Source organism: Apium graveolens, chromosome 4, assembly GCF_009905375.1.
Source record: "Apium graveolens cultivar Ventura chromosome 4, ASM990537v1, whole genome shotgun sequence".
NCBI classification, from domain to species: Eukaryota; Viridiplantae; Streptophyta; class Magnoliopsida; order Apiales; family Apiaceae; genus Apium; species Apium graveolens.
In genome coordinates this window covers 75,413,117-75,424,393 of record NC_133650.1, presented here as the reverse complement: position 1 = coordinate 75,424,393, position 11,277 = coordinate 75,413,117, and the positions used below count along the sequence as shown (strand labels likewise).

The 11,277-nt window shown below is 37.7% G+C and overlaps 1 non-coding gene across 1 annotated transcript; it reads right to left on the bottom strand.

The window, feature by feature from the left end:
• Positions 1 to 9,938: 9,938 nt before the first annotated feature.
• Positions 9,939 to 10,045, bottom strand: LOC141722592 (small nucleolar RNA R71). Its single transcript, XR_012575603.1, has one exon. It is a non-coding gene; the product is annotated as a small nucleolar RNA R71 (small nucleolar RNA).
• Between the last annotated feature and the right edge of the window lie 1,232 nt (positions 10,046 to 11,277).

The following is an 11,277-nucleotide window of genomic DNA, read 5'->3' as shown; positions in this document are numbered from 1 at the left end:
TAAATATCGTGATAGAAGCGTAGTTCGTTATCGTATATAGTAGTGGGACTCCGAACCCTGAGGTTGAGGAGCAACAACGCGATGATGTTTTATTACTGATTGGGGATCGGATTGTGGATCCAATGGAACACCCTAATGAGGGACCGGATGATATTTATATTGAGGATGTTGTCCCAGAAGGGATTGTTGTTGAGAAGGATCTCATGGAGGATCCTAACAAGACTGAAGAGATGATCGCTGAGGAATTGATAACCATGGTTAGGGCGACTACCAGAGGTAGGATTGGCCGGTCACTGCCTGAGGTTCGTTCAAGTTTGTAAAGATAGTAGCACCTTTAACGCGGCTTACTTGTCAGACTGAGAAGTTCGAATGGACAGAGAAATGCGAGAACAACTTTTAAGAACTGAAGCAAAGGTTGGTGACATCCCCTCTGTTGGCGTTGCCGGATGGAAAATGAGATTTTGTGAAGTGTAGTGACGCTTCGCATAAGGAATTAGGGTGCTTCTTATACAGCACAACAAGGTAATCGCGTACGCATCAAGACAATTAAGGGAATATAAAATTCGATATCCCCACCCATGAGCTTGGGCTCGTGATAATAGTTTTGCCCTAAAGATTGGAGGCACTACTTGTATGGAGAGAAGTGTGAGATTTACACAAACCATAAGTGCTCTAGTACATTTTCACACAGAAAGAGCTCAACATGCGCCAAATGAGGTGGTTAGAGCTAATCAAGGATTACGATTATGAGATTCTTTATCATCCAGGGAAAGACAAAATGGTGGCTAATGCCCTTAGTAGAAAGGAGAAACTCAAGATGATATTGTCTCTAAGAGAGTTGATTAGAAATTTTGAGAAAATGGAAATAGAAGTGAACGCAACTGGAGCCCGTACCGAAAAGCTGGTTGAGATCGCTATGCGGTCTGGATTATTGGAAAATATAATATTGTGCCAAGAAAAAGTGATAAATGAAGGCAGAGAGTCAATGACTGGAGAAGAGATCAATACCAAGAAAGATGATAAGGGAATAACGAGGTATTCCTACAGAATTTGGGTTCCAAACGTTTAAGAGTGTAAGGACTGGATCTTAGATGAAATCCATAGCTCGAGGAATAAGATTTAGGGAAAACCCCGAATGTGATAGTCAGGGAGGTTGCCATTAAGAAAGAAGGAGCCCATAATATAATGAAGTGGAAAACAAGGATTTTAACGTATAAGATAACCCTAAGTATGGGAGAAGGATGAAACATTTCATACTAAGGAAACAGAAAGTCGAGTAAGGAAAGGAGACCTGAGACGGTACTCCTATACGGCAATTCATGGACCTGTCTAAAAAGAACTTAGACTATTATCCCCGACCACCACCCTGAGGAGACAATGCGGTGGGAAATTCTTTCAGGACCTTTAAGTCGCTAAGCTCTCAGAGTTCCAAGGAACAAGCAAACCCAGTAGAGGCGAGAGCCTGGCTAAAGGAAATATAGGAATCATTTGAGATTCTAAATGATGGACGAATCACAAAAGTCTGTTTTTGTCACTTACCCTCCTAAGAGAGAGGCCACCCGCTGGTAAAAGGCCAAGGAAGGCACGGAGCCAGAGGTTATGATAAACTGATTAAAAGTTCAGTCAATTGTTTTCGAGAAAGTAATTCCCAAGGTTATGGAGATAGTGTAAAAGCTTTAGAGCTAGAGCAAAGGCGGACGAGTATGATAAATTATGAATCTAAGATTGTAAAAGTTGTCAAGATTTGTTCTGAGGACTAGAATCCCAGAATGACATGATGTTTGAAGTCAATGATTAGTGGGTTCATGAAATGATTGTAAGAGAAAGGAAAATAAAGAGAAACTGAAGTGGAAAGAAATAAAAAGGCAATACAGTTGAGGAATGACAAGGGAGTTGGGTATGAGGAAACCCTAAAGACTCGTAGCAATAAAAATAGAAAAGTATGTAATCGTCAGGATGAAGGTGATTCATTATGAGTTAAAGTTGATGGTTGAAGGCATAAGTGATACATATATTTTATCCCCTGTAGGTTGGGAGGATTCGAGGAAACCTTGAGATAGATCGAAGGATAAATAAGGAGACGCCAGGTATGAAAGATATCCCAACATTGAGATGACTATTGAGATAAACAACAAAAGTAAATGAGGAATTATTAAGAAGAAGTTCACGTTGAACACGACCAATATCTTCCAGAACATCCCTGTTGTCATTACCAAATTAGGAAAGAAAAGCGGGTAACCATTGTTATCTTTTGAAGGCCATATGGGTTGACCTCAGTTTGAATAAAGATGCTATTGTGAATTTGGTATAGACTATCTGGGTGGGAATGATTGAATAAGATAATCTATCAAGGACGTATGACTTGATTTGTCCATGGAAGGATGCAAGTACCTTTTTAAAGGTGGAATTAAGGATATAACTTCGATAACTTGAGATGAACCATAGGGGAATGCATGAAGGTTGGCATTTCACCCTTAATAGGGACAGTATGAGTTTTGACAGTATGGATGGGAAGGGATTAAGGTAACAACCTTTAAGGATCAGTGGAGAAATTTTTCAGAAGTATATAGACGATGATTCTGGTATTAATAAATGGTATCTTGATATGCCCTGTGCCTAGGGTGTACCTGATGAAGGATTTAAGGATAACCTTAGTAAGGAGAAAGGTAATATTCAAAGTTCTCAAGAATAGAAATTTTGATGAAGGAAATATGGCGTAATTATAATAATGCCAGGTGGGCACGTGTTGAACCATAAGAAGTATAGATTGAACCAATGAAGGTCAGAATTGTTAAAGCAAGAAGGGCCCAAGATAAAAGACGTCCTAAGTATGATCGAGAGTCAGCCATGATAATGTTTACATTTAAAGACTAAGGCAGTGACTTATGGAAAAATGGTGATTTTTTTATCACAAGGACTTAAGAAAAGCATTTTCACATAAGCAGTGATTGAAATGAGGTAGAAAATTTAGTTGAAGGTGGTTAAAAAAACATTGATTATAAGGAACTATTACTATCAGGAAAGGCCAATGAGGTGGCCGACACTCTAAGTGCAAGAGAGCAATTATAGGCGCTCGTGCCAGAGGGATGCAGTGATGATGGTTGAAGCCGTGAAGGTTGTATTATGGTTTGGAAGATTGACATTCCTTCTGATGAATGTGCAATACCCAACCGTAATAGTAGTTTGGTAAAGGTTTAATTCGTGTAATCGCCATGAACGGGCTATCTATCTTAGAAGGAACTATCTTGAGAATAAGCCAGGATCATGTTTCAAAAAGGAGTAAATGAACCTTTGAGCTTCATGTCTCCTAATATAGACATATGATTAAGAATGGTATTAACCTACTATCGTTGCTTTCATTAAAACTCTTCTGCATTTTATCTGCTTCATGTCATGAATGTACGTCAGGATCAGGAGTGTTCTTCATGAATCATAAACGGTGATCATGTTACCTCCTTAAAAGAATTCGATACGATATGTATGGACTCCGTATGGTTAGCTATTAAGACTTCAAGGAAAGCGAATGACAACAGTAGGTCAGTGGTGGGCCATAGTAATGCTCCAATGAGTCTATGAATAATGAGAGAATGACAACTGTGAGAGTTGTATTGTAATGAATGTTGAGAGTGAGTACCACTAATCGGGTCGTGGTGATGTATAAGTTATCATTGAATAGACTAATTAAGTAGACTATTTACCTATTGAATATTTATTCCTCCTTATCAATAGAGGGTCGTATGACTATACGAGGAACGTTGCGATGCAAGCATAGAATTCTCGTAACGATGATGTCTAGAATGAGATCCCAGATTCGATTTTCGATATTGAGGGAGTTTTAAAGGTGATTGTGTATAAGCTTGAGGTAGAGCATGGGTCCATAGAATGATGGACGGAATAGAAAAAATATTTAGGCATGTGAAATACGATGCTATAATACTTGATGTTGATATAAATGCGTATATGTTTTGTTCTCCTATGACAAACCTCTATAGTTCAGAGGTAGATTCCAAGCCAGATATTTTATGGCAATATTTTTTTACATATATACAATTCTCTTCAGTTCGTTCTTTTCTCTTCTTTTTATTTCATGTAAGCTGAGAAGAACAACCCTTCCAGAAGGGGAGGTATTTTCGAATGACTATCTATCTGTGTGATAGAAGCCTAGTAGGATACCACATGTTATTTAATTGCTTGTCAAGTACTAAAGGCTGGCCACCTTCTGTACTAACTATACGATATAACAAGTGTTCTTGATCATAGTAATCTCTCAATAAATTCTTTTACTTCTATACGATGGATCAAGCTTTCAAAGATAGAAGCAGCTAGAAAGGAGTAGTATTAGTGCAGTGGTATTTCGAATCTAACGCGTTCGTGATACTAAGGTTGACGCAATTATTACAAGGTTATAGAATGCTAAAGAGCAAAAGTGTAACCAGTATAGTATTATGTACGGAAGATAGTAATGACTACGAACTGGAAAAGAATGGGTATTGAGAAGCAAAAGCTATAATGCTAGAAGCTATGATGAGAGTCTGTGCAATAGACTTGAAAGAATTTGAAATGGTCACTTAACACGGATTGAGTTTTCTTACGACAATAGATCATATGTCATTATCGAGATGTCGCCTTATAAGATCCTTGAGGGAAGACAATGTCGATCTCCCTTATGATATGATGATGTTGCAGAGCGCAAGATGCTTAGACCAGTAGTGGTCCAAAGGACCAAGGATATAATAGATTTAATCAGAGGACGGCTGGTAGTAGCCCAAGATGGGCACACGAAGTATGATGATTTGACATGAAAGGACAAGGAATAGGAAGTAGGGAACCTAGTGTTGTTATAGGTATTCCCTTGGAAAGGATGGATGAGGTTCGGAAAGAAAGGAAAGCTAAGCCCACGAATTGTTGGACCCTTTGAGGTATTAAGACGTATTGAGAAGTTAGCATATGAGCTAGCCCTACCCCCGAACATGTAGCAAGTTCATAACATATTCCACGTATCAATATTAAGGAAGTATAATTCGGATGCCAGACAAATAGGGGCATATGAGCGCATAGACATGCAACCCAACATAACCTATATGGAGCAACCAGGAAGGGTTATAGATTGAAAAGGAACAAGTGCTTAGGAGAAGGGTTATCAAACTAGGCAGAGTTTGGTGGTAGGACCACAATGTGGGAAAATTTACTCGAGAGTTAGAAAGTGCAATGCTAAGAGAGTATCCCTATTCATTTTCTATGTGATTCCGGGACGGAATCCTTTTAAGGAGGGGAGACTGTAATAACCCCAATTTTTGGAATTTTTTTGAAACCCTTATGAATAGTGATTTTGCTGATTATGCTGAATAAGAAAACTTTTCATACCACACTTTGTAGAGGTTCTTTTATTGTTATTCTAAGATCTTATTAGTACTCTATATGGTATATAAGTGTATGTAAAGATCGCCAGAATCCAAATTCGAACACTTTGATTTTTCCCGAAAATCCACCAGATATCGAAAGAATTGAGTATAAGGTAACAGGATAAAAAGGATTTAAATTCAAGGATTATAAGAGAGGATCATATAAGAAATATAATATATTGAGAAAGGTTTAGGAGAACCCAAGTAATAAGATCCCGGGTATGATCCCTCAAACGATAAACGAGAACGAAAATTAAGTGAACCGTATAACAGATAAGCGGTCATTAACTAAACAATTAAGCAAGGATTAGCATAAGAAGATGCTTCCACCACCAAGTGATGACAAGTGGCAAGAGATGAAGTCACCAAGATGATGTCATGTTTAGTCATACTCCACTCACTTTAAACAACCAACAAATCATCCAAATATCCCATTCACTTCATTTTCCACCACAAAAACATTCAATAAAGCAAATACTCTCCCAAGAACACATAGCTCACGGCTTTTTCATTTTTTCAAGGAGAAAAATTCCAAAAATCAAGTTTCTAGCTTTGTTAATTTGCAAGGTAATTACCCAAGGTCCCTTATGATTAGATAATCATATCCTAGGAGTTTAAGCTTCTATTTCTTCATGAATCTCTTCCAATAAATCAAGGAAGAAGATGATGAATAGTGTTTTCAAGATTTCTAACTTTATTTTCTTTGATTTCCTTTAAGATCCAAGCATTCCTAAGCTATCACAAGGCTTCTCAAGGCTTCTTAAGGCTTCCTAGCTACTCTAATCACTCCAAGGAAGGTATAACACCTCCAAACCCTAACTTTAATTTGAGTATTAAGATGGTTTTGATGGTTATAGTAAATGAGAAGCATGATGCTTGTGTGTTTAGAGTTTGGATTGGATTTGTAGTGATTTGGATGTTGAAATCTTGTTTATAGTTAATGAAACTTAAGTATAACTAGTAGTTCATGTGTGGGGTTGTATAAATTGGAAAATATTGAGGTTTGGGGACTGATTTAGTAAGGTTTGGATGAGGGTTGGTTGTATTGTTGGTTGTGAGTTGAATGGTGGTTGTTTGGGGTGGTTTAAAACTTGGTAATTGCGTAAACATAGCCGTCATAATGCCCGATTTACTTTAGACTATTTTTGTTCTTAACATCAGGGCCCATGAACTCACTGTTAGGTTTTTACCATTGACATGATTAGATAGTTCATGTTACGAGCTTCGTTTTGATATGTGGTTCGTTTGAATCCGATGTACGGTTTAGGAGAAACGACCCTTTTAAGTAACGGCGCTTCGCGACCGAACCATTACCCCTCGCCTTACTTTGAAACCTTGGTTAAGGACTTTAAATGACTAATTGGGGTATGAAGAAATTATGTTAAGTGGATTAGGCAGTTGGTAAGGTACTCGCAAAAGAATCGCCTTAAAACTCTTAATGGTTAATTTATTAAAAATGGTGGAGCCGAGGGTACTCGAGCGACTTAAGTGAATCGTTAAGCGCAAAAGCGAATGTTAGGGGTCTAATTGGTTCAAGTCTAGTTTCTTAAGCGACCGGGGATTAATTCCGACTTATGTTGTTGTTCATAGGTTATCGGACCCACTCTAAGCTTAAGTCTATCCGGGAACACTCATGCAAGTTTTCTACCCGTTATACTGTTGTTGTGATGTATACATATGTATATGCATTATCTTGTGATAGATGCATGATGGTTAATTAGCAAATCTTGCGATATATTGGAGCATGTGATATGGTATATATGCATGTCTGTTTCATAATCTTGATATATATCTGTTGATTCAAATGCTTATAAGTTGCATAATACCTATGCTAGAGATAAGCCGTAGTTGCATATACCCTTAGTATAGGGGACCCAAAGGTGAACATTTCCTAAAACCGGGAGTCGATATTCCCGAGTATATTATATATATTTATATATATATAGATATAGTTTTCAAAACTATTAATCGAATAAGGTTTATTCGATAACTTTATTTTTATTAATGAATATTACTTTGAATATTCATTCGAGGACTTATGACTCAGTTTATTTTATTTAATGAATATTCATTTGAATATTCATTTGAGGACTTATGACTCGCTTTATTTTATTTAATGAATAATATTTTGAATATTCATTCGAGGACTTATGACTCGCTTTATTTTATTTAATGAATAATATTTTGAATATTCATTTGAGGACTTATGACTCCGCTTATTTACTAAATAATATTTTTTATTTTATTAAAGAATAATATTTCGATAATCAAACTTATTTTCGATTATTCAAATAAAGATTATACTTTCGTATAAGTATATCTTGGGTTATTTAATATCCATTTCAAGTATTAGTTTTAAAACTTCTACTTCAATTATTTTTATAAAGATTATTCTTTATGGAAATATTATTTAAATAATAATATTCAGATATTTTCTAATATATCGGGACTGATTTATTTCATTAAATCAGCATTACTCCAAACATTCTTAAAAATGTTTTCAAGTCTTCCAAATGAGTTTAAAAGTTAGAGCGGATCCCAAAAAACTCGTTTTCAGATTTAAGATCTTCCTTTCGGAGGAGACTTGAATATTCGCTCAAAAATCTTAGGGATCCGGCTCTGTGGTGTATTTTATATTCGCAATGAGGTTGCTGTTTTGAGAAAACAATTTGATTACTTGCCCAATGTTCGGGAAGTAACTCTGTGTATATTATACATGTCAGAGGATTTCAAAGATTATGAAAAGTATATATACTTATATACTGAATATTTTGCGACTTGGTCGCGTTAAGATATTAACTTGGTTCATTTCTTCTTGACCAAGACTTTCATGAGTACTATGAGAATGCTCATATATTGTTAATTAGTATACATACTATTTCGGTGGGCTTGTTGCTCACCCTTGCTTTCTTCTTTCATCACACAACAACAGATAGAAAAGATGAACAGGACCAAGCTTCCAATTCGCAAGTGGTTAGGAAATGTTCCGCAGTTTTCTGGAAGCGTTGATGCCGCCGTAGCTGAGGTATGAGCTACCAATAGGCTAGGTTTTCAACTATTGATGAACCAGACTTATGTATAATATGAATTGTAATAATGGCAAGGAATATGTAAATTATTCAGAAACCCTTTTAAGGTGTAACGGTGTATAATTGTGGAATAAAATGACTTGTGTTATTTTTGGTATTCATCTCTGAGACTATAACGGGTTGTGGTGTGTGTTAGTATGGGGTCACAGCATGGGGTTATTTATTATTAATTAAGTTAAGTGATATTGTGGAAAGAAAGACCGTGACGACCCGGATCCCCGACCCCGGATCTGGGGGTGTTACAGTGTATGCATGATTAGTGGGTAACTCTAACCGTTTTACTTGCCCTGTGTAATCATAAGGAATAACTTGTGCTTAAATCGTTATGTTGTCAAATTCTGTAGACATATAGGGTCTCAACATAATTGATGCCTATTCAACTTCTATCTTAATTGTGGATATTTGGTAGAATGGTAATAGTACAACGAAAGTTGGCTTTTATCAGTTTCGTGTTGTTCGATTAATATCATCACCGTTACATGCTAAGGGTAATAACAATAACTATTGAAAGAAGTAGTAATGAAGTTATGATCTCATGTGTGTTTAATATTGTTAATTCAAGTGTCAATTAAGTGTTTAATTCTCGTAGTTAATTATAGTTAATAATTAGTTAATCAAATCTAAGTGTTATTGTCTTGACATTGAGAAATAATCATACATTGGTGAGTAAGTATTAATTGAACATAATTAGTCTGAGTCTCTGTGGGAACGAACTAGAAATTATTCTATATTACTTGCGAACGTGTATACTTGCGTGAATTATTAGCGCATGTTTTGTGCGTAACAAGTTTTTGGCGCCACTGCTGGGGACTTGGCGTATTTGTTTAGTTTATGTACTTACCATCAGTGGTCGTTAGGACTCATTGATTAAGACGTGTTACTTATTGTTTCCGGTTGTGTTTCAGGTACTTTAGCGAGCGTTTATGCAAACACGTTCTAGCACTCACAAGAGGACTTTAGATACGGGTGAGGAGACAGACTCAGTTCTTGATATTTCGGAGAAGATAGATTTTGAAGATTCGGATAAAGAGAGTGAGCAGAAAGAACCAGTAATTATGGGTGATCATATAGTTTCGGTAGATCCAGCACTTATGGACTTTTCTCGACCTAAAATTGATGACATTCAGTCAAGCATCCTTCATCCGGCTATTCAGGCTAACACTTTTGAAATCAAGCCGGGCACTATTCAGATGGTGCAGAATTCTGTTTCTTTCGGAGGTGTTGCGACTGAAGACCCCAACATGCAAATCAGGAATTTTGTCGAGACTTGTGGTACTTTCAAATATAATGGTGTGATTGATGAGGCTATCAAGCTGAGGCTTTTCCCATTCTCTCTGAGGGATAAAGCTAAGGACTGGTTACATTCTGAACCAGCTGGGTCCATCACTACTTGGCAAGATCTTGCGCAAAAGTTCTAGTGAAGTTCTATCCAATGGCGAAGACTGCAGCTATGAGGAGTGTTCTTACTCAGTTTGCACAGCAACCAACAGAATCTATGTGCGAAGCTTGGGAGTGCTACAAGGAGATGTTGAGAAAGTGTCCACATCATGGTATGCCTGACTGGATGGTGATCACTGGTTTTTATAATGGTTTAGGGGCCCAATCTCGGCCAATGCTCGATGCAGCAGCTGGACGCGCCTTGTGGGCCAAAAGCTATACCGAGGCTTATAATCTTATTGAAACTATGGCTGCAAATGAGCATCAGAACCCAACTCAAAGGATGATGCCTGGGAAGGTAGCAGGTATTCTGGAAGTCGATGCAGCTACAGCTATTGCAGCGCAGCTCCAAGCGCTGTCTTTGAAGGTCAATTCTTTAGCCACCTATGGAGTCAATCAGATAGCTATGGTCTGTGAGATTTTTGTAGGTTCGCATGCTACAGATCAGTGTTCTCTTGTTAATGAATCTATTCAGTATGTGAACAATTATCAGTGACCGCAGCAGCCTGTGCCAGCTACTTATCATCCTAACAACAGAAATCATCCCAATTTCAGCTGGAGCAATATCAAAATGCTATTCAGCAACCATATCAGCAAGGCGTAAGTAAATAGTTTAATCCACCTGAATTCCAGCAACCACAGCATTACACTCAAAGGCAATCATATCTTTAACAAGGAGGTACTGCTCCACCTTCCAGTGCTAATTTCGAGGAGCTCAAGTTGTTGTACAAAAGTCAGGCTGTTTCTATCAAGACCTTGGAAAATCAAATCGGTCAAATAGCCAATGCAGTGCTCAATCGTCAACCTGGCACACTTCCCAGCGATACTGAAGTGCCAGGCAGGAAGGAAGCTAAAGAGCAAGTCAAGGCTATTACCTTAAGGTCTGGAAAAGTTGTTGATGCTGAAAAAGCGAAAGGCGGAGAAGCTGAAGTTATTGATGAAGAAGAGAAGCAAAAGGAGAAAACGGCGGAACCAAGGAAGACTACTGTTAAACACACTCTGCCTGAGGGAAATACAGGGGAGAAATAGCTCTATCCTCTACCACCTTTCCCTAAGAGATTGCAACAACAAAAGCTGGATAAGCAGTTCGGTAAGTTTCTGGAGGTGTTCAAGAAACTTCACATCAACATACCTTTCGCTGAGGCTCTGGAGCAAATGCCTAGTTATGCAAAATTCATGAAGTGTATTCTTTCAAGGAAGGTGAAACTGGATGACCTTGAGACCGTTGCTCTAACGGAAGAGTGCAGTGTTGTGTTGCAACAAAAATTACCTCCAAAGCTTAAAGATCAAGGTAGCTTCACCATTCCTTGCACCATTGGCAAGTTGTCTTTCGACAAATGCCTGTGCGA